This window comes from Nomascus leucogenys, chromosome 6 (genome assembly GCF_006542625.1).
Source record: "Nomascus leucogenys isolate Asia chromosome 6, Asia_NLE_v1, whole genome shotgun sequence".
NCBI lineage: Eukaryota > Metazoa > Chordata > Mammalia > Primates > Hylobatidae > Nomascus > Nomascus leucogenys.
In genome coordinates this window covers 79,515,925-79,540,706 of record NC_044386.1, presented here as the reverse complement: position 1 = coordinate 79,540,706, position 24,782 = coordinate 79,515,925, and positions in this window count along the sequence as shown.

Genomic DNA, 24,782 nt, shown 5'->3' with positions numbered 1-24,782 from the left:
GCTAAGCCCTGTTCAAATGCAGGTTATAAATTTAAATAAGACATGAATTTAATCATGTTCTTTGAAATACCTCTCTATAAACCAGTATTTTAGGTATTCCCTCTATTATCCAAGCCTTATTTAATAAACTGGTTCTTTAGAATACCTATTTATTTTGAAATAATTTTATACTCACAGAAGAGTTGCAAAGATATTATGGGGAATTTCTGTATACCCTTCACTCAACTTTCACTATTTTTTTTTTTTGGAGACAGGGTTTCGCTCTTGATGCCCAGGCTGGAGTGCAATGGCGCAATCTCGGCTCACTGCAACTTCTGCCTCCTGGGTTCAAGTGATTTTCCCGCCTCAGCCTACTGAGTAGCTGGGATTGCAAACATGTACCACCACGCCTGGCTAATTTTGTATTTTTAGTAGAGACGGGGTTTCTCCATGTTGGTCAGGCTGGTCTCGAACTCCTGACCTCAGGTGATCCTCCCACCTTCGCCTCCCAAAGTGCTGGGACTACAGGCGTGAGCCACCATGCCCGGCCACCTTTCACTAATGTTAACAACATCTTACATAACCATGGTACACTTACCAAAACTAAGCAATTCCCATTGGTGCAACACTATTTTAACTATAGACTTTATTCTGATTTCACCAATTTTTATACCAACGTCCTTTTTCTTTCCAGAATTCAAACCAGAATACCATGCTGCGTAGACATAGTTCTTTTGTCTCTGTAGGCTCCTCCAATTGGTGACAGTTTCTCAGTCTCATTGTTTTTCATGACCTTGGTCCCTTTAAAGGATATTGTTTGGGTATTTTGTAGAATGTCTCTCAATTTGGGTTTGTCTGGTGTTTTCCCATAATTATACTGGTTTGGAAAGAAGACCACAGATGTGAAGTTCCCTTATAATATCATGCGAGGGGATACAAAATAAAACGACTGATCGCTGTGATGTTACCCTTGATCACTTGGTTAAGATGGTGTCTGCCTGATATCTCCACTATAAAATTACATTTTTTCCCCTTCTGTACTTTATTCATTAGATTTGAGTCTCTAAGACCAGCCTACACTCAAGCAGAAGGGAATTAAACTCCACTTCCTGAAGCGAGGAGTATCAGAGAATTTGTGGACATATATTAAAATCACTATAGTAACTAGTAAATATTTAGGGGAGATATTTTCAGGCTATGCATATGTCCCTTTTCTCCAAGTTGTTTTTTTAAATATAAGAGAGAAGATAGAACATTCAGAACCCCAAGAAGAGAAATTAGTCAAAATAAATTTTTGATAAAAGTAGTTTATTTTATTTTTTACTGAAGGGAATAACATTATTATAGTAATAAAGTAATTACTGTTTATTTTCAGGCCATTCTCTTGGCTCAGAAGTTGAGCAGTTGAAACCCACATGTAGATAAAGTAAGCTTCCCTCATAACCAAGTTCTGTGGATAACTTCCAGTGATGGTTTCCCTCTCTTATTTAATAAGCATTGATGATATCTATTCACAATTTTATTTTTCTGATTTGGGACATTGAAATTTGTCCATGTTTTTTCTAAATGAAGAAAATGGCCAAGAATACCTCCAACTTACAAGGCAAACTCTTTTAAGGGTTTCCTGGCATAAAAAAAAGCCTTTACACTATTAGCTTGTGAGTCTATACTAACTCCCAGCATTAATGTTGAGGAAAAGTTCTGTTAAAATAATCTTATAGAACTTTTGCCAAAATTTCCTAGAAAACCATTAGGTAAATTTTAGAAAATTAGTTTTCTTTGTTTAAAATGTTGGGTTATATGTTTCTTATACTAATCTGTGTCTAAATCAGAGGTTCCTAACATGGGTTGTCTGAATTCCTTATCAATCTGAGTTCTTATTTGCTAGTCACAGAAACTAACTTTGCTTCTTTGAACCCCAAAAAGGAATCAGTTAAAAGGATATTGGGTAGGATTAGAGAATGGACTTGGAGCCATCTATGCAGCCAGAAATGGTTCCTCCAGTTTGGCTGCAGAACTGACCAATGAAAACACAGCAATGCTGATGCTTCAGCCAGATGGATCCTGGGCCATCCCTAGTTCTTTGGGTCACTAGCTTCTAATTCTGGATCTAGGTCAGGTATAAAGCTTGACCTGTTCCTGCACCCTGGCTGCAAGGGAAGCTGAGAAAGTGAGTGTCTCCTCCTATGGTGGAGAAGGCTCTGACTCCCCAGGCGTGGAGCTCCCCAGGAATACTAAAAGGGTTCAGATATGGGCAGCTGACATGAATGACAGATATTCACTACAGACCCCTTATGGATGGAATCCCTTAAGCTGTAGATTTCATTTGGTTCTCAAATAAGCCATTCATTCAACATTCCGCAAACATTTATGGAGTACCTACTATGTGCCAGGCGCTCTTCTAAGTCCTTGGATTTCATCAATGAACAAAACCAAGATCACTGTTTTTGTGGTTTCCATTCTGGCAGGAAAAGCGAATACATCATCCAGACTTGCACCTCAAAACCTCCAGTGGGCTCATGAATTGGTGATACCAGATATTTCTGGAGGTGGCAGTGAATGTAGGACTGAAACATAAGCATTGGTTGAAAAGACTGTTTGAGAAGTAATTCGACCTGCATTGTTGAATAGAACTTTTGGCAATGACGAAGACACTCTATTTCTGCACCGTCCAATACAATAGCTACCAGCCACATGTGGTTTTGAGCACTTGAAATGTGGCTATTTCCTTAGTGCAACTGAGGAACTGAATTTTAAATTTTACTTAATTTATGTAAATTTATGTAAAGTACATAGCTACAGTGGCTAGTGGTTACTGTATTGGAGAGCATAGAGTTATATCCTCTGTTCCTTCCCCCACTTGGAATGGCTGGATGAGTACCCCTCCCTCAGTGTAACAGAGTTTTGCGGTTTATTCTCTGAACTAAGGGGCCCCATGAAGGTAAGAGGATGGGGATATCATATTGAAAAGAGGGGCATTACCTGAATTTGAGAACGTGCTCTTCTCCCAATTGACTTCCAAAATGCTGCCAGCCAGTTTCTACTTCCCAGGTATGAGATTAAGAATTTAGTATCTGATAAATCTGACAGTCCAGAAGAAAAGACCCTGTGTTAACATTGGGGGTTGTCCTATGAAACAATCCAGCCAGATTACCTGGGGTGAGACCCAGAGTTGGCAACCCAACTCATATATCAGAACTTCCAATCAGATTTTTAGTGCTGTAGTCTTAAATGTGAACAGACAGTTAAGGATCACTAGACATTTGAGGATATCTTCACTCTGAAAGGAAATACAAACACCTAAGAAAAGAAACAAAAAAATAAATTTGAGAAAATAAAGACAATTCAGAGAGAAGAAAAAAATTAAAGTAAGATAAGAGATGATTTTGCATCCACAAAGCAAGAATAGAATGCTATAATAAAGAAATAATCAGAAGGCTGGGCGTGGAGGCTCACACCTGTAATCCTGCACTTTGGGAGGCTGAGGCAGGCGGATCATGAGGTCAGGAGATCGAGACCATCCTGGCTAACATGGTGAAACCCCGTCTCTACTAAAAATACTAAAAAATTAGCTAGGCATGGTGGCAGGCGCCTGTAGTTCCAGCGACTCAGGAGGCTGAGGCAGGAGAATGGCATGAACCCAGGAGGTGGAGCTTGCAGTGAGCCAAGATCACGCCACTGCACTCCAGCCTGGGCAACAGAGCGAGACTCCGTCTCAAAAAAAAAAAAAAAATCAGAAGAACAAAAACTAGAAGGGTCTTGGGAAAAAGTGACATAAATCAGAAGCTCCATATAAAATTTGGAAAATAAGATTGAGGGAATCTTCTAGAAACTAGATAGAATCAGATGGCAAAGAAATGTAAACTGGGATAAAAATACAAGAAAATTAGGTCAGATTAAAAAGTCTAACACCTGAATAACACAAATTCCTGAAATAGAGAATTGAGAAAATTATCAGATAAATAATTCAAGAACATTTCTTAGACTTGAAGGACATGAGTTTTCAGAATGAAAACAACCACCAAGTACCTAGCAAAATGGATGAAAATAGATCCATATCAACTTACCTGATATGGTTTGGATCTGTGTCCTTACCCAAATATCATGTGGAAATATAATCTCCAATGTTGGAGGCAGAACCTAGTGGGAGATAACTGAATCGTGAGGGCAGTTTCTCATGATTTAGCACCATCCCCCTGGTTCTGTTCTTGTGATAGAGTTATCATGAGATCTGGTTGTTTAAAAGTGTGTGGTACCTCCCCCTTCTGTTTCTCCTGCTCTCACCATGTAAGATGGGCCTGCTTCCCCTTTGCCTTCTGCCATGACTGTAAGTTTCCTGAGGCCTCCCCAGAAACAGATGTTGCCATACTTCCTGTACAGCCTGTGGAACCATGAGCCAATTAAACCTCTTTTCTTTATAAATTACCCAGTCTCAGGTATTTCTTTATAGCAATGTGAGAATAGACTAATACTTCACCTGATGATAATATTTATGAACAGTGAGGACAAAGGAGAGGTCCTAGAAGCTTCCAGAGAGCCAAAGGGAAGGTTGTATTCAAAGAATCAGAAATCTGAGTCACTTTGGACATGGTATGTGCTCTCCAACCTAGAATTTGATACCCAGCCAAAATATCAACTAAGTGTAAGGGTTGAATAACCTTTTTCAGACATGTATGGCCTCAAATATTTTACCTCTCCTATAGCTTTTTCTCATAAAAAATCGAAAGAAGTGTTCTATCAAAACAAAGAAGCAAATAAATGGTTATTGTGATAGTTAATACTGAGTGTCAACTTGATTGGATTGAAGGATGCAAAGTATTAATCCTGGGTGTGTCTGTGAGGGTGTTGCCAAAGAGGATTAACATTTGAGTCAGTGGGCTGGGAAAGGCAGATCCACCCTTAATCTGAGTGGGTACCATCTGCTTAGCTGCCAGCACAGCTAGAATACAAAGCAGGCAGAAAAATGTGAAAAGACTAGACTGGTCTAGCCTCCCAGCCTATATCTTTCTGCTGTGCTGAACCCTTCCTGCCCTCCAACATCAGGCTCCAAGTTCTTCAGTTTTGGGACTCAGACTGGCTTCCCTTGCTTCTCAGCTTACAGACAGCCTATTGTGGGACCTTGCAATCATGTGAGTTAATACTTAATAAACTCCCCTATATTATAGGATGTACATATATATCCTATTAGTTCTGTTCCTCTAGAGAACCCTGACCAACACAATTATGAAGACATAGCATCTCAGAAAAAGGGAATTTATTATAATAGGGATGTGAAGACAATTTTCAGGATGGTGGTAAAGGGAGACTTCTAGATGAATCTGTGTAATAGACCAAGAGAGCAGCCAGAAGTTTGGAGCAGGTCAGAGAGTTCAGAAAGAGATAATTACAAAATAGAGAACTGGTAATATCTGAGTATATTGAAAGGAAAATTAGGAAATCAGGAAAGAGTCTGAAGATGATGTAGCAGGAGTTCATAAAAAACAAAGCAAACCAGAAAAAAAGCAAAACGAGAAAACCAGATAAGTATGAACTCTAGAGAAAACAAAAACACGAGAAATAAAAAATTATTCTGATATATTGCATTGCTAAGCCAAATATATCATTCATATAATCATAATGTAAACATTGAATAATGATAAAGCCAAAATTATGATAAAAATGTTGGGGGAATAGAGGCATGGGATGTATGCCCATGTATGGTCTGTGTGTGTGTGTTGGGAAATAGGGGCAGCAAGAGAGCTAAATGCATATTTTCAGTAGGGAAACCAATAGGTAATGCCTAAAAATGAAAACTCAAAAGAGCAATTTTTACTTGCTATTAGAAATATGAAGGTGTTGTATTTTTATTATTTTTTCTAATTTGGTCCTGAGGTCTCTCTCATGAGAGTGGGAATAAACTCTAGCCCTGTCCTGATGGGGCTCTAGGGATTTGGTCATGGATGATTGCAATGTTCCTTTTAAGGGATACTTCTTTATCCTGGCAGTGACCTAATGCCCAAGTGTCTGACCCATGACCAGGTGTCCCTCTCATAGAAAATTTCTTTACACTGGCAGACACCAGTGTAAACAACCTGGTGGCTTTTTGACCTATGTCCAGTTTATTTCTACCAAGATAGCCATTCTCTAGAAGAGCCCTAACTGGGAGGGAAGCTCAGGTGTGTCAGTTACATGAGACACACAATAGGGAGCAGAACAAAACACATGAAATAACAGGCAGTTCATTACTTGCAGATCCCAGAGAGAAGACGGAAGCATGCCTAGTGGGGCCAATGGGTAGTGGGAAAAGTGGGGAGGCATCCAGGACACTCAAACTCAACTAGCAGGTGGGGAGCAAAAGAGAAAGAGCAAGAGATCTGTGGGCCAAAGCTGTTACCGGGGTTCAAGGTGTTACCCGGGTTGGTTTCTCTTGGGGAGTTCTAATTGGTGTGTTCAGAGCAACCAGCACAAATTCCTTGGGGTCACATTATGACTGAAAACTGGTCACCATGGCATATTTTTGCAGTCATGTGGGGTGGGAGGGTCAGTGGAGCAAGTCAAGTATGTTGTATTTGGCTGTCCCATAGGGAGTTGGTCACCAGGAGGTGGTGCTATAAGGGAGGTATTTGGATCAACCACATTGAGGAACTGGGAAGAGGTAGAGAACAGGAAACTGTGTCAAAGGTGTCTAAGCCCTGCCTCTGGTGTGAGAATGTCCAACTTATATTCAAAAGGATGCTGAAAGTTGGGCATGGTGGCTCACACCTGTAATCCCATCTACTTGGGAGGCTGAGGCAGGAGAATCGCTTGAACCCGGGAGGCAGAGGTTGCAGTGAGCCAAGATCGTGCCATTGCACTCCCGCCTGGGTGACAGAGTGAGACTCCATCTCAAAAATAAAAAATAGAAATATAAAAACAACCCAAAAAAACAAAATAGAAAGCAAAATGAATGCTGAGGCAACATAAAATTGTAAGAATTCACTACAAGAGGTAAATACCAAAATAAATAGCTAAAAGTCTTTACTGGAGTGGAGGGAAGGTTACGGGAGAACAACCGTTTTCCATTATAAATAGCCCTTGTAGAACTATATGGCTTTTTAAACTGTTTGCATATATAATTTCAGTTAAGGTAAAAACAAACACAACAATCAAAATACAATAGAAATGAGATATCACTAACTGGGACGGCAAGCTTTCTCAACTTCCAAAAAGTTGTTTGGGGAAAGATTAAAAATACTTTCAGGGTCAAGCACGGTGGCTCACACCTGTAATCCCAACACTTTGGGAGGCCAAAGCGGGTGGATCACGAGGTCAGGAGATTGTGACCATCCTGGCTAACACGGTGAAACCCTGTCTCTACTAAAAATACAAAAAATTTGCCAGGTGTGGTGGCGGGCGCTTGTAGTGCCAGCTACTTGGGAGGCTGAGGCAGGAGAATGGCGGGAACCGGGGAGGTGGTGGAGCTTGCAGTGAGCGGAGATCGCGCCACTGCACTCCAGCCTGGGCGACAGAGTGAGACTCCGTCTCAAAAAAAAAAAAAAAAAAGATATTACTTTCAGAAGACAAATTATCGCCTTCACTCTTCCGAGCTTGTAGAAGTAAACTAGTTTGTTGCTGTGAATATCTGAAATAATAAAAATTCCTATGGCCTTGCATAGCTTTTTTTCCCCCAAAAGTAATGTGGAGAATATATGTTTAATTTACCCAGGCCCCCTTCTTGCCTTCTCCTGGTAACAGCACATCTTATCTTTTGGAAACAGCTTTATTTGGATTTCAGCCAATACTGAAGGATGCTTCATGGTTCTCTTTCCTGGGCCACAGAGATAGACACATGACTGAGTCTGAGCCAATCATCATTTAGTCTCCCCTGGTCACATGACTAGCCCAGGACTGGGCACATGACTCACATAAGGCCAATTAGGATCCCTCCTTACTGAAACTGCTGGAGAAGAGCAGGGTTTTTGTTTTGTTTTGTTTTGTTGTGAACTCTTGTCCATGTGGCTAGAAAGATATAAGCCTAGACCACCTGTAGCCATATTTCCATCGTGTGAGGTCAATTGTTCAGAGAAGTTGAAGCAAATATTTAGACAGATACAAAGAAGAGAAGGAGGATTGCAGGGAGAATGGCCTCAGCTCACCCTGAGTCTAGCTTCATCTCTGTCCTTTTCATAGTCTGAATTCAGAAACCAACAAATCCATTCCCCCTTTTCTGACAAAGCTGGAGTTGGAGTTTTGTCACTTGCAATCAAAGGGTTCAAACCAATCCTAGTGGCCAGCATGTTTTGTATTAGGCAAGAAAAAATTTTCCATATTTGAGAAGATGGCATAGAGATATAATTATATCTATGGGGTACATGTGTTATTTGATACATAAATACAATATCTAATGATCAAATCTTAAGTTTTTTTAAACAATAGGGATTACAATATTGAAAGGAAATGTCTCTCAGATGAGACTGAAAAGGAACCTGATGTTTTGACGCTGGACACAGGGCTGCACTGCGTCAACCCCAGAAGTAAGAATGGTCAGTTTTTGCTATTTGTGCTCAGCTAACTTTGATTCAATTCAAAATGCTAAGTTACGCACTTTAGAGTTAATAAATAATTATACTTAAAGACTTAAAAACCATGTTTAGGGTTTAGTGACGATCTTCTGGAGACTGTGTTAGATTGGCACTTGGAGAAATTCAGAGTAAGTATAATGTATGGTTTATGCCCTCGTGTAGCTTAAGATCAGTTAGGGAGAGATGATATAAACTTGTGAAACATATCATTATATAGCATAAGATCTGTTGGCACTCACCCAAAGAAGTGAGCTATTCTTTGGGTGCAACTTCTGGCCAGTTTAGTCTAGAACTTTCTTGTAAGTCTCCTCCATATAGACCATCATTCCCCCCAACCTCTCTTTTTCTTTCTTCTTTGCCTCTGCTCAAACCCAGGCATGGGGCCAAGGACCTCAGCAATGAATGGGATTAGAGCAGCTAGCCAGCTTTTTCAGGTTAGATTGTAAATGAACACCTTTGGTACAGACATGAGGCCAAGGAACTCTAGTGCTTTGTTAGGAAGAAAGTGAAAAGCTCAGCTCTTCCGTGGGCCAGAAATGCTGAGCCTGCAGGATCCTCGGCGAATTGTAAGAAACTGCTTCGCAATGGCTTGACTCCTCCAGGATGGCCCTGCTCTCATCAGATGCTTTTCCTGTTCCTACAGACAGGCATCGCCCAGAGGAGGAGGGGATGGCAAGGTGCCAGCCGTAAATAATGAATAGCGCCCTCATTTACATTCTTTTTTAGTGGCGCCTGTTTGCACGCAGCATTGCAGGAACCTAGAGCCCGAGGAAATATGACTTGGAGCCGGCTCAGGCTCCCTCCCTCCAGTGTGCCTAGCTCAGGAAAAGGCAGAGCTCTTCCCGTCAGACCATCTGGCTCTCGTGAATGTGCTTATTAGTAACAGTGAAGGTGGGTCTGTTAGCCTGGGACAGCATCTCGGAGGCAGATGCTGAGTTTATGTGTAAAATATGGCTTCCAGCCAAAGCACTAATCATGATCGCCTCTGAAGTGGTTCCAATCGTCTGGATGAGGCGGCTACAGCTCTTATGTTGTTTGTACAAGCTGGTAGTTAGAGGTGTTGTATACAAGATATTTGTAGTCATAATTTCTCCAAACAGGTTAAGGCAAACATTTTGAGAATCAGCATATTAATGTGCTGTGTTTCAAATTAGAATTATAAACACACTTTCCTCATTGGAGGCCTAATCTGCTAAGAAGCAGCCAGATGTTTAATGATGAAACCATTATTCAAGAGGACCCATCAAAGTAAAACAAATTGTTGTTTAAGTGGAGAAAAAAAACCTGCTTTATGTAAGGGAACTTGGAAAAACTGCTTTGAGAGGATCGGTGCTTGTACTGAATTTCCATGTACCATTTGCTGCTGCTCAAGAGCCAGGGTTTCTTCTAGAAACATCATTTAGCAAATGGGAATCCGGCCTTCCTAGGACCGGCTCATTTCCCTGTGCACAAATGGTAGCTGACATGCTGATATGCTGGAGTAGTCGAATGGGAACAAGTTGGTCTAGGAGGCTTTTTGATGTTAACTTTTTTTTTTTTTTCTGAGACAGGGTCTCGGTCTATCACTCAGGCTGGAGTGCAGTGGCACTGTCTCAGCTCACTGCAACCTCTGCCTCCTGGGTTCAAGTGATCCTCCCACCTCAGCCTCCCAAGTAGCTGGGATTATAGGCATGCCCCATCACACCTGGCTAATTTTTTCTATTTTTTTTTGTAGAGACGAGGTTTCGCCATGTTGCCCAGGCTGGTCTCCCTGGACTCAAGTGATCCTCCCACCTTGACCTCCCAAAGTGCTGAGACTACAAGGTGTGAGCCACTGCGCCTGGCCTGATGTTAACTTTTGATGTTAATTTCTCTTACTCTGTTTGTATTTTTTTAAGGAAAGAATTAGGAAGCAGTGTTTGGTGATGATTGACATTTGCCCTTCGCTTGCCTTCTGAGCTGCTTCATGTAGAACTGACTCCCACATTCCAGCTGCTCAACTGTAATCATTCCATTAGCCCCTTATTGTGTTTAAGGAAGTGCAACCCCATGCTTGTTGTATCTGTCTGTGATTGTATCCTTCTTTTCTTTTCTCCCTCCTTCCCCTCCATATTCCACTCTACTTCCTCATCTTCTCCTGCCTTCCCATTCCCTATTTCCTTCTCCTTTCCTTCTTCCTCCTTTCCTATAGAAAATACATCCTTGAGAATATATCCAATTGCTACCTTGAACCAAAGAGCATACAAAAAGAGGAAGAAGCACAAAGATAGGCATTGGAGGTGGTTTTTGAAAGCTTGATGTGATTACAGATCTTGCCATAAATATTCAAAATATTCGACTACTGTTTTTAAGAGTTTCAGTTTATTCACTTTCCCTAAGCTCTTCTTGCTGCTGGTAGGATTTTTTGGACTAAGTCCTTTTAGAGTACATGAGGCTGTTTACTAGCAAATTATTGGAGGCCTTTTTGACATACACACATTTTTAGTAATTACAATGATGAGAGAAATAGCAGCTGGAAGTAGTTAGAACCCACGGGGATCCGGAGGCGTCCCTTTTGCTGAGTTCTAGAATTTGTCAGGTATCAAGTTTTGAGAGAATCCAGAGAAGTCAGCACTTCACCTGAAGTTTTTCCACAAAACTGGGAGAATGCACTTGGCCACAAGGGCTCATCACTTTTTCCATTATGAGGGACCAAGAAAGAAATTGACTGGGTTTGATGGCTCACACCTGCAATCCTAGCACTTTGGGAGGCTGCGATGGGAGGATCCCTTGAGTCTGGGAGTTTGAGACCAGCCTGGGCAAAGTAGCAAGACCTCATCTCTACTAAAAATAAAAAATCAGCTGGGTGTGGTGGTACTCACCTGTAGCCCAGCTACTTGGGAGGCTGAGGTGGGAGGATTACTTGAGCCAGGGAGGTTGAGGCTATAGTGAGCCATGATCACACCACTGCACTTGGCCTGGATAACAGAGTAAGACCCTGTCTGAAAAAAATAAAGTAAATAAGTAAATAATTCCATAAAGATGAGAATTTGGTCTGTAGTTGAAGGTGTCTTCCACACGGAAGTCTTTTGCGTGATTGCACACTACTATTGTCTCTCCTTGACCTTCAGTTCCTCTCCCAATGTTTTAAGCTAAATATTCTCATTAACTTGAATCATTCCTCACATGACAGGGCTTGAGTCTCTTCACTATTGTGGTCACTTGCTTCAAACAAGTTATAGCTTGTTCTTCTAGCCACAGCTCCTAGAAGTGAAAGTAACAGTGAGTGTGGAGTGGGTTCTGATTTGTGTAAAGCATAGTAGCTGTTATTGAGATCTAAGTCACATTATCTACATTGCACTGGTGAGTAATACTGGGTTTATTGTTGACTAAATCTCTTTTTTTGTTGAGGCGGAGTCTCGCTCTGTTGCCAGGCTGGAGTGCAGTGACGCGACCTTGGTTCACTGCAACCTCTGCCTCCCAGGTTCCAGTGATTCTCCTGCCTCCACCTCCCAAGTAGATGGGATAACAAGCACTCACCACCATGCCCAGCTAATTTTTGTATTTTTAGTAGAGATGGGGTTTCACCACGCTGGCCAGGATGGCCTCGATCTCCTGACCTCACGATCTGCCTGCCTTGGCCTCCCAAAGTGCTGAGGTTACAGGCGTGAGCCACTGTGCCCAGCCAATTTCTGCCAATTTTTTATTTTATTTATTTATTTTGAGAAGGAGTCTCCCTCTGTCACCCAGACCGGAGTGCAGTGGCATGATCTTGGCTCACCGCAACCTCTGTCTCCCAGGTTCAAGCACTTCTCCTGGCTTAGCCTCCCAAATAGCTGGGACTACAGGCGCATGCCACTACCCTTGGCTAATTTTTGTATTTTTAGTGGAGATGGGGTTACACCACATTGGCTAAGCTAGTCTCAAACTCCCAACGTCAGGTGATCTGCCCCCCTCAGCCTCCCAAAGTGCTGGGATTACAAGCATGAGCCACTGCGCCCAGTCCTCTGTTTCTTTTTTAATAGGACAAATGTATACTTCTATAATTTTTTTCTACCAAAGCAATATGGTTTGGCTGTGTTGCCATTCAAATCTCAACTGAATTGTATCTCCCAGAATTCCCACGGGTTGTGGGAGGGGCCTAGAGGGAGGTAATCAAATTATGCGGGCCAGTCTTTCCAGTGCTATTCTCTTGATAGTGAATAAGTCTCATGAGATCTGATGGGTTTATCAGGGGTTTCTGCTTTTGCTTCACTCTCATTTTCTCTTGCCACCACCTGTAAGAAGTGCCTTTCACCTCCTGCCATGGTTCTGAGTCCTCCCTAGGGAGGACTGTGGAACTGTAAGTCCAATTAAACCTCTTTTTCTTCCCGGTCTCGGGTATGTCTTTATCAGCAGTGTGAAACTGGACTAATACAGTACATTGGTGCCAGCAGTAGGATGTTGCTGAAAAGATAACCGAAAATGTGGAGCAACTTTGGAACTGGTAACAGGCAGAGGTTGGAAGAGTTTGGAGGACTCAGAAGAAGACAGGAAAATGTAGGAAAGCTTGGAACCTCCTAGAGATTTGTTGAATGGCTTTGACAAGAATGCTGATAGTGATATGAACAATAAGGTCCAGGCTGAGGTGGTCTCAGATGGAGATGAGGAACTTATTGGGAACTGGAGCAAAGGTGACTCTTGTTATGTTTTAGCAGAGGCTGGTGGTGTTTTGCCCCTTCCCTAGAGATTTGTGGTACTTTGAACTTGAGAGAGATAGTTTAGGGTATCTAGTGGAAGAAATTTCTAAGCAGCAAAGCATTCAAGAGCTGACTTGGGTACTGTTAAAAGCATTCCAATTTTAAAAGGGAAACAGAGCATAAAAGTTCAGAAAATTGGAACCTGATGATGCAGTAGAAAAGAAAAACCCATTTTTAATGGAGAAATTCAAGGCAGCTGCAGAAGTTTGCATAAGTAGCAAGGAACTACTAATGTTAATCCCCAAGACCATGGGGAAAATGTCTCCAGTTCCTGTGAGAGACCTTCACTGCAGCCCCTCCCATCACAGGCCCAGAGTCCCAGGAGGAAAAAGTGGTTCTGTGGGCTGGGCCCAGGGTACCCATGCTGTGTGAAGCCTATGGACTTGGTGCCCTATGTCCCAGTTGCTCCAGCCTTGGCTGAAAGGGGCTGACGTACAGCTCTGGCTGTGGCTTCAGTGGGTGGAAGCCCCAAGCCTTGGCAGCTTCCATGTGGTGTTGAGCCTGTGGGTGCACAGAAGTCAAGAACTGAGGTTTGGGAACCTCTGTCTAGATTTCAGAAGATGTATGGAAACGCCTGGATGCCCAGGCAAAAGTTTGCTGCAAGGGTGGGGCCCTCATGGAGAACCTCTGCTAGGGCAGTGTGGAAGGGGAATGTGGGGTCGGAGCCCCCACACAGTGCCCCTGCTGGGGCACTGCCTAGTGAAGCTGTGAGAAGAGGGCCACCATCTTCCAGACCCCGGAATGGTAGATCCATCAACAGCTTGCACTATGCACCTGGAAAAGTCACAGACACTCAACACCAGCCCATGAAAGCAGCCAGGAGGGAGGCTATACCTGCAAAGACACAGGGGCAGAGCTGTCTAAGACCATGGGAACCCATCTCTTGCATCAGCGTGACCTGGATATGAGACTTGCAGTCAAAGGAGATCATTTTGGAGCTTTGAAATTTGACTGCCCCGCTGGATTTCAGACTTGTGTAGGCCAGATAACCCCTTTGTTTTGGGCAATTTCCCCCATTTTGAATGGCTACATTTACCCAATACCTGTACCCCTATTGTATCTAGGAAGTAACTAGCTTGTTTTTGATTTTACAGGCTCATAGGCAGAAGGGACTTGCCTTGTCTCAGATGAGACTTTGGACTGTGAACTCTTGGCTTAATTTTGAAATGAGTTAAGACTTTGGGGGATGGTTGGGAAGGCATGATTGGTTTTGAAATGTGAAGACATGAGATTTGGAGGGGCCAGGGGCAAATGATGTGGTTTGGCTGTGTCCTCATTCAAATCTCAACTGAATTGTATTTCCCAGAATTCCCATGTGTTGTGGGAAGGACCTAGGGGGAGGTAATTGAATCATGGGGGCCAGTCTTTCCAGTGCTATTCTTGTGACAGTGAATAAGTCTCATGAGATCTGATGGGTTTATCAGGGTTTTCTGCTTTTGTTTCACTCTCATTTTCTCTTGCTGCCACCATGTAAGAAGTGCCTTTCACCTCCTGCCATGATTCTGAGGTCTCCCCAGCTGTGTGGAACTGTAAGTCCAATTAACCCTCTTTTTCTTCTCAGTCTTGGGTATGTCTTTATCAGCAGCGTGAACATGGACTAATACACAAAGTAAAGACGTTTATGTTTATCATGGCTAATTTACATCTTGTTTAATACCTGCAGCTTATTATTCTAGCTTTCAAAGTCCCCTTTTGGTTTCATCCATATTGTGCTTTGTTGTTGGGCCCATGGAAATGACCTTCTTTGTTTAATGGTTGGAGCTTTTTTTGTGAGGGAAATCCTAGATTTCTGCAAGATGAGGAGACTAATGGAGGGTTCATTAGAAAGGAGAAGAAAGAGACTGAGTGAGCACACTTGTTCAAATGGCACAGTTACTCCCAATTTAACAACGGAGTGAAATGGGAATAGAGAAACAGGTAAACACAACAACTGAGCAACTGTGACTATGAATTTGAAGACGTCATGAAAACTTGAAAACAATCTAGCTATTCAAAACATAGAACACAGTCACAATCACTGAATTTAAATTGCCAAGCATTAGAGCAGTTATATAAAACTTAATACCCTCCCCAAGGGGCTGTTATAAGATCAAGTGAAATCATATATGAGAAAGATCTTAGCATGAAGCTAGAAACTTAGTAGGGAATCGGTAGGAATGCCTTCTTCTTGGCCTATCTCTATATCTTGACTTTGGGTTTCATCTTTTTCTTTTTATTATTTCATCTTTTTCTTTTTATTCTCTTAGGTAATTGCATCCAGTCCTTTAGCCCTCTTCACTTCTCACATTTCTCATGTCTAATCTATCATTTTGTGAACAAACTCATGTTTATGCTCTCTTATGCTCTCCCTACTCATCATGATTTATGCTCTCTTGTGCTCTCCCTACTCATCATGATTTCATGTTTATGCTCTCTTATGCTCTCCCTACTCATCATGATTTCACAGCCTTTGATAGTTCTGCCTTTTATTCTCCATCTTCCCAGACTGAAGGTCCTAAGATTTAGGCCAGCAAACTCCCTGTCTCCTCCCTCTCTCCAATGCCCCTTTCTAGACTTTTCCTAGCTCTCTGCTTTTCTTGAAGGAGGACTTCTTGTAAGGCTTGGCAGGTGTCACCCTAGGCTCCCTGTCCTCCTGGGTGTCTGAGACTTAGTTTCTTCATGTCTAAAATGGGACATGAAGTCAATAATGCCACAAAAGGACTAGATCAGCTTTAAGCATGTTGATGAATATGAGTTGCCTAAAGTATTACCTTGCACAGAGTCGCTCAAAGATGTCGTGGTTAAAACAATCTCATTAAGTCTCTTTTTGTAGTTTGACTTAGAAGCAATTTGTGTGAAATACGCAAGCCTCTTTGAAAAGTTCACCCTGTAGATTTCTGATGACGAATACAAAAATGATTTTCCTAACCGCTAATGGGTTAACCCCTTCTAGCCTCCTGGGAACTTATCATGTGTGTGGCGAATTGTGCGAGAGGAAGCCCTGTTGAAGCAGCATTCTCTCCCACTCCCCTGCAAACCGTCACTTTGGTGGCTGACAGCTTCCAAGACCAGGACTTATGGGTTCCACAAATCTTACAGGAACACACCTCTGAAAATGTTCATCTCTATGTCACCAATGAACCTATATACCGGTAACAAAAGTGATGATGATGATGATGATAATGACTTCTATTATTGAGCCACCTACTATGTGCCAGGTCCTGTACTAGGTCCTGAGAACAAAAAGATGAACAAGTCAGTCATAGATTAGAGACAGTCTACATAGAACTTCTATCTCAGTGCCTGGCACAAAGTAGGCGTTCAATAAACATTTCAAGGGAAAAAAGTGATGCTCAGAGTTTCAGTGACCTCCAAGAAGGTCTTCTGGATCCTAGAAATAAATAATACCTTTGTATGGGTCCCCAAATACACCCAACTGCATACCTGATCCAGCTCCTTGATGAGTGACATAGCTCTGAGATTCTATTGCATTTGGGGCCTATCCAGTTCAAACAATCTTACACGAGCTTGACTTTGGGTTCGTCCCTCATTAGTCCCTTCAAACTTCTTGGTGTGCTAGTGTTCCATGGAGCTAGTGTCTAGACCAAAGCTAGAAAGGTGTGTATAGAAAAGAAGTGGCTAAGGTAGTAGAGTTCTTGGTTTTCCTGGACAATTTTTCCAAGTGTAAGTGCCAGCCAGCCCATAGCAAGACAAGGCTTCTGTCTTTCAATTTCTATTTTTCCTAATTACTGACTGCTAACAAATGGATCTTAATTTGTTAAACAAATTAGCTGTTTTCAAACTGCTTTGAAAATATGGATGTTAGTCAACAAACTAGTCTTGGAGCTATCTCTTCTTAGTTGGTATACAGTAGTACTACCATTGTAGTCCGTGTGTGTGTGTGTGTGTGTGTGTGTGTGTGTGTAAGTGAAGTACTGTGTGTTTATTTGATTAATACTCTTGATTAGCTTAATTCAGGGTTATGCAGTCCTTTGTGGCTTTAATTTCAAAGTTTTGAATGACATTGGTGGTGAATTTGTTAGGTACATTAACTCTTTGTGCCTCTTAGGGATTTATTTGTCAAATTACCTATTTCACTACCCCTAATGGCCTTTGGGTCCTATGGAAGTTAATGCCTTCTTTGAAAATGAGCAACTTTATTCCTGAGCCTTCCATATTAGAAGGATCATCCCCAATTTTTTTGAGTTACTTAAGGATGTGAAAAATATCTTTATTTTCTATTTGATGACACTTCTAGGTAATGTGAGGAATTATAGAATAATACTTCAGCTTGGAAAGGATTTTACTCCAAAATAAAATCAAGTCAGATTCTCAGCTGTTGCTTGTTAAGTGCCAATTTGACATTCGAAATGATCTGAACTTTGTGATTTGGAGAACCCAAAATCAACCAGCAGCAATAACTTTCATCCAGTCAAAACCCATTTGGTCATGACTGATGAAGAAGCTCATTTTGTTTGGGAGGATTGGATATGAGCAATTGGGGATGAAAACATAAGACCTAATGATGGAGTATTCTCTGTGCAACTTCAAGGCCCAAATTTATGTTCACTTTAAAATAAACACACTTACTTTTGCCTCTTAGGAAATTTAGGAGAGAAATGATAGAAATAAGACATAAATATTCTCTTGATCTCAGCAGGCAGCATTGTGTATTGGCCAATACACAATACAGGGGGTGCAGGAGCTGGGTCCTGGCTTTACTCTTCAAGGTGGTGTGACCTTGGGCAAGTTGCTCAACCTTTCTCAGTCTCAGTCTTCTCAATCACAAAATGTAGCTGGAACTCGTACCTTTCTTAGAAGACCAGTGTGAGGATTAAGTGGGCTGCCCATGTAGAAAGCATTTCTTCGGAAAACCTCCAAGGTGGAAGGCAGATTTACTGTGAAATGTATGAAACTTAAATTTCAGGACTCCTCTCTTGCACACATCTCTTTTTAAAAAACCATGCCCTTTTGTAGTTAATTTTGTATTCATTGTTGTTGTGTTTTCATAAATAGGGCCTCCCAAATTATATGGTAAAGCCTGGGTTTTCTCTTGTCAAACCCTCTTCATCAGATTGTTCCATGATTCCTCCTATTTTGGTGCAGACTTCAGGATTAATCAATTTAAATAATGCTCTTAATAACTGCTAAATAGAAGACATTATTTTTAGACCATCTGTATGATGTATGTTATGATAGAGCTCTCCCAGGTAGGAATTATCTAGAACGAGAAGAATTAATTTGTCTCCACACATATATTAAAGAATGGATTCACTTCTGCCAAGGAAAGTAAGTGTAGAAGTTTCCTTGATGAGATTTAGTGATTTGTAGACTGGTCTACTGATGATTAGCACCTGGTGTTAGAATAATAAGGACCCTGAAGACAACACTCATTGAATGCTTCTGATCCAAACCCAGCTATGTGAACATTTTATTGTACTTGCTTAAGTGGGCAGATTTGTTTTTTGCAGTCTTAGTTGTTTGTTTATGATATCTAGAAAAGCTATGTGTTTTCTTAACAGAGGTATCACCATTCTGACTGCTACTGAGAGGGGAGAGGTGTTCAGACAGAGGTGTCTAGAGGTTATGGTTAGAACTATGAGAGACATATGGCATGCAGTGACTATTTCTCCCCAAAGTATGGAGATTTTTTTTTGGAGGAAAGAGTTGAGTAAATTAGGCATTTACTGAGAGAAGTTTTTTGTGACAAGTACAGCTCATGTCGAAAGAGACATTTTTATTAAGAAGATACACACACTCATTCCACACTCACAGATTTGAGAGACATGGAGGGATTGAAGGCTGAGAGACATGTACAATGAAAGGCAGCAGTTTGAAACGGAGATGAGAAAAAACATCCTCTCAGATGAAGGCATCTAGAGTTGAGGCTGATTTTGAGAGAAAAGAAAGATAAAATAAAGATTTTAATTGAGAGGCTTAATTTCACTCAGTTGAAAAGAGTTTAGAAGTGTATAAGTTCTGCTTCTGAATACTGATGGAAAGGGACAGGAAGAGCTCAGTGAGAGAGGCGGGGGAGAGAACCACCGCAGCTATCTGTTCGCTTGGGTGGCTGAAATGGCTGAGGGCAGCTCGTCTTGGGAGGGGCCTGAAGCAGGACTTGGCTGAGGAGGTAGTCAATGCTGGACCAATCAGGGCCGACCAGGAGATGGGCCTATATGAAAGAAATGCTTCTTCAAGATAACAGGTTACACTAATTGAGAATCCAGTAAGTGTTCTAATGCTTTGCGATTTCTTCTCTTAAGTGATTCACAATTATTTCATTTATTAGTTTCTTAGTATTATTGGCTTATAAATCGACAGTATACATTTTATTGGTAATGATAAATACTGTGACTCTTTTTTCTTTCTTTTTTTGAGATAGGGTCTTGTTCTGTTGCCCAGGCCAGAGGACAGTGGCACAATCATGACTCACTGCAGCTTCAACCTTCCAGGCTCAAGCGATCCTTCCACCTTTGCCTCCCGAATAGCTGGGCTACAGGTATGCACCACCATGCCTGGCAAATTTTTGTATTATTATTATTATTTTGGTAGAGATTGGGTTTTGCCACGTTGCCCAGGCTCTTCTTGGACTCCTACGCTCAAGCGATCCGCCCACCTCTGTCTCCCAAAATGCTGGGATTACAGGCATGAGCCATGGCACCTGGCTGACTCTCATTTTTTTTTAATTGATACATAGTTTACATGTATCCTGAAGTGACAAAGTTTTCTGTTAAAGCTACACTTAGAATTTTTTTGGCAATAGTGAAATCTGAGAGATGACGAGGTAAAATTCTTTGTTGGGAGAGAAGCCTGATTATTTTACTCATAGTGCAGGTGATGGGGAACAGATCCTACTACACATAGTGGCCATGCACCTGGCTCTTTGCTGGCCATGGTATAAAATTACTTAAGGTTTGGTCCCATTTTCAATTCCATCATTATTTACCAAGTGCATCCAGTGTGGGCTGAAGTGGTTTTTACAACTCTCAAGAACTGATTATATGTATCTCTTCCTAATGCCACTTTCAGTAATATCATCTTGAGTGCTTGACATTGGCCGTGATGGGAGTATTTACACCATAGAAACCGGCAATCACTATAAATCAGGGTTTTCTCCATCCCCAGAGAGCTGGTTGTTAAAGATTTGCCAGGACATACACATCTAAGCAGAAGGTTACTAGCTAGGCACTGTAGGGAAATTAAAATGTGAGTGGGATACATTCTGGTCTTTAGGGATCTTATAATTTGGTAGCAGGAATTAATGATGATGATGATGGGGATAATGATGATGATGATGATGGGGATAATAATAATGATGAGTACCTATGATCACTTAGTCTGTTAGAACTTTACAGGTGTTAGCTTGCTTAATCATTACAAAAAACCCTATTAGGTGGGGGCCTATAATTCTCTCTATTTTTTTTTTTTTTTTTGAGACTGAGTTCCATTCTTGTCACCCAGGCTGGAGTGTAATGGCATGATCCTGGCTCACTGCAACCTCTGCCTCCCAGGTTCAAGGGATTTGCCTGGCTTAGCCACCCAAGTAGCTAGGATTACAGGCATCTGCCCCCAGGCCTGGCTAATTTTTGTATTTTTAGTAGAGGTGGGGTTTCACCATGTTATGAGGGGCTGAATGTCAGGCTAAGGCATCTAAGCTCTATTTGGTGTCTTTTCAACAGGTCAATTAAGCTGAGATAAACTAGTCCAGACTGTATAACAATGATCAAAAATTCAGATGTATTTCAGTCCATATCAATGTGATAATACAGCACTCAATTTTATGAAATCTGGTTGATTTTTTTCAGCTCTGAAGTGTTTAAAGGGCATTTCTTCAAATGGCTGGTGGAGATGATCTCATTGTCCTTATTATATATTCTAACAACCTGATTACAGCTCAAAGCCAGTGAATCTCATGCAAGGTAGCTGGATTTATAAATTCCTGCAGGCTCAAGGAATCCTTTGGTGCCACAGGTACGCTCATCAATGGAGGTCTAGTGCACACTGTTGTCCGATGTGCCTTGGTAGTCTGTATTGGTTAGAGGGGCTGCTATCCAGTGTGTTCTGTAAATTGTTAGAATCTAAATTCCCTGGAGGTAGAAACCATGTTTGTCTCATTTTTCACTGTCATTTTTTTTTTTTTTTTTTTTTGAGACAGAGTCTCGCTCTGTCTCCCAGGCTGAAGTGCGGTGGCGCTCACTGCAAGCTCCGCCTCTTTGGTTCACACCATTCTCCTGCCTCAGCCTCCTGAGTAGCTGGGACTACAGGCACCTGCCACCACGCCCGGCTAATTTTTTTTTTGTATTTTTAGTAGAGACGGGGTTTCACCGTGTTAGCCAGGATGGTCTCAACCTCCTGACTTTGTGATGCGCCTGCCTCGGCCTCCCAAAGTGCTGGGATTACAGGCATGAGCCACCGTGCCCGGCCTCATTGTTATTTTAATACCTGGCAGTTTCTGGTCAATCTGGGTTTTCAATAAATATTCATTGCCATGAACATTCATGGTGTCTCTTTATGCTTCATGGGTTGTACCCTAAAAATGCTAGTGTCCATAATTTTGGTTCAGGTATAATTAATAATATGTTAAAAAATATTTTTAAAAAACCAGATTTCTCATTTATTTATGTATTCGTGGAGTTTCTTCCTAGCCATAGCAGTCAGGAGGAGTTGAGGCAGGTAATTTGTTCTTTTGCTAAACAACAGGGACTCAGACTGAAAAGTTTTGAAAACCACCTGGTTCAAACACTGAATGTCTCTTCCATCCCTCTGCCTGGTCGGTCTTGGGGAGTAGATCCAGACAACCTCAGGTTTATCTGCTCCTGTCTCACCTGGCACTTGGCTTTCCTGATTCCTCAGTGCCACCCCCACCTCCTCCAGCTTGGTTCTGTGGGTGTCCTGATTGATGGTGTCCTAGCCGGACTACCTGACTTTCCTAGATTTGACTTCAGCACCACCTTAAGGCCACACTGTCCTCAACACTTTTTTACCCTAGGTAAGAAATACTAATGATTCACTTTCTGGGTGCTAAGCCTCCAGTGGGTGCTTGAATTTATAATTCAAATAAATGACTGAATTAATAAATGAGTGGATTTTCTGTGATTAAATGTTGTGATTTCTTCTCTTCTATTGTTCTTACCACTGAACAATATACAATATGTAGTAGATGCTTTCCTAGTCTTTGTAAGACTCTTGATTTAAAATAAGTGACATTTTGGTGTCCCTTTTGTTACCTATCTTTACCACTTTGGGTGCATCAGTTTCCGTGTTGCAGTAGGGATATGTAGTCCAATCTGTAATTGCTTATAACCTATACCAAATCACAAAAATCACCAGAGAATGTGTTTAATCATTTCCGGATCCTGGAAATTCCTTACGTTCCTTCCCAAGTTGCAACAGGGAGAAAATGTGGGTACAAATGTATGTGATTTACTTGGACTACTTCATACTAAGGGAGTGGATGGTACATATCTATGGTGCTCAAAGGGCTTGCCACAATTCTAAGATCATTGCCCCTGATATCATCTGCTGAATATCTTACAAGTCCTCCCAAGTTTTGAGAGGAGCCTTCCAATACCTGCTCTTCCTTCTCAACATGTTTTATAATAATATGCCTGCAGTCACCGAAACTTGCAACCTGAGTTCTTTGTAGAACTTGCCCCCTTGTTTCATGAGGAAAGATATTCACCAGGAAGGACTGAAAGAGACAGCATGCTCTAGGTAGCAGAATGAGTGCTTGTGACTCAGGAGACATTCAAATTAAAGAATATAAACCAAGAATAACATTCTAAGTGTCTCAACTATCTGAATGGACCCCTCTTTCAGCCAAGGGCATTCCAAAGTTAACCTGAAAAATTAGTTCAGGCCATGATAGGAAGGGGTTGGGTGTTGGACATGTCTCACAGTTGACCAGCATTAACATCAGCACAGAGGTCTTAAGACAGATAGAACCGACTTTTTACGTCTGATAAGAAACATTTACAATCTATTCTCTAAAGCCTGCTACCTGGAGTCTGATCTGCGTGGTAAAACCTTGGCCTCCACAACCCCTTATCTTAACCCAGAGATTCCTTTGTATTGATTCTAAGTCTTTAGACAATAACTCGACCAATTGCTAATCAGAAAATCTTTGAATCCACCTAAGACCTGGAAGCCTCCCCCCACTGCCCCCATCCACCACTTCCAGTTGTCCCACCTTTCCAGACCAGTGTACATTTTACATGTATTGATTGATGTTTTATGTCCCCTTAAATTGTATAAAACCAACTTGTAGCCTTACCACCTTGGGCAATGTTCTAAGGATCTCCTGAGGGCTGTGTCACGGGCCACTGGTCACTTACATATGGCTCAGATAAATCTCTTCAAATATTTTACAGAGTTTGAGTCATTTTGTTGGCAAGAACAACAGAAAAATACCACAACAATCCTTGACATGGTTTTAGTTCCTATGACTGTGCTTGTAATTTTAGCCATGTTTCGAGAGAAGAAGGGGTTACACCTAAAGTGACAGAGACATGCAATGGGGAGATTGAGTAAATTGGTTGCATCAATTTACAATGGAAAGCAGTTTCTTATTCTAAATATATTCATTTGTAATGTTGAAATTGCCCCTCTATTCATGTCTCTACACGCTCCCTATTCTAGCATTTTGTGAACAAACTTATGTTTATGTTACCTCTACTCTTATGATTTTAAAAAGTCTTTCTTTGGTTGTTTCTCCTTTCATTCTCCATCTTCTCAGACTAAAGGGTCCTAAGATTTTTAGTGTATCAGGCTCCCCATCTTCTCCCTTACTCTAATCAACCTTTTTAGAACTTTGCCCAGCTTTCTGCCTATCTTGAAGTGTTATAGTAGGTCACTAATCAGGCATGAGCAGGGCAGGAAAGGGCTCCTCTCCACCCCACCAGGAATGTCAAGAAACCATCAGGTGATGGTCAGGCAGTTGTCATACTGTCTCTCTAAAATAATAATTGGTCGCAGCTGGTGCCAGGGAACGGCAGTCTCCCGATAGATAGAAACATCTGAATCTGGTGATCAGTAGCCTGCTGATAAGATCTCAGGAGTTGGGCTAGGGGGCTCAAGCATGCACATTCAGAGGCAAAATGGCAGAGTTCAACTGGTATGTAACCTCCCAGGGACATTCAACGGGTAAGGGAAGACAGCCTCAAGTGAGCATTCGTACAACTCCAGTAGACACACTGTACATGCTCACCTCCCAAGTGCTGGTAGGCCACTGCGCATGCAGACGGCCTACGCCAAGGGAACAATCAGCGGAAAAGACATAGATGTAAGACCTCAGAAGTATGCCAACATAATAAAACTCCAAGTCAAAATGTCAAAGTGTGCCCTTGTTTGGCCCTCTTCTAGGTGTACTTTATTTCCTTTTGTTCCTGCTCCTCTAACGCTCTTTAATAAACTTTCATTCCTGTTCTAAAACTTGCTTCGGTCTCTCCTTCTGCCTTATGCCCCTCAGATAAATTCTTTCTTCTGAGGAGGCAAGACTTGAGGTTGCTGCAGACCCATACAACTTCAGATTTGCTGCCAGTTATAGAAGGATGACTTGTTGGGATTGGCAGGTGACACCATAGTCCCG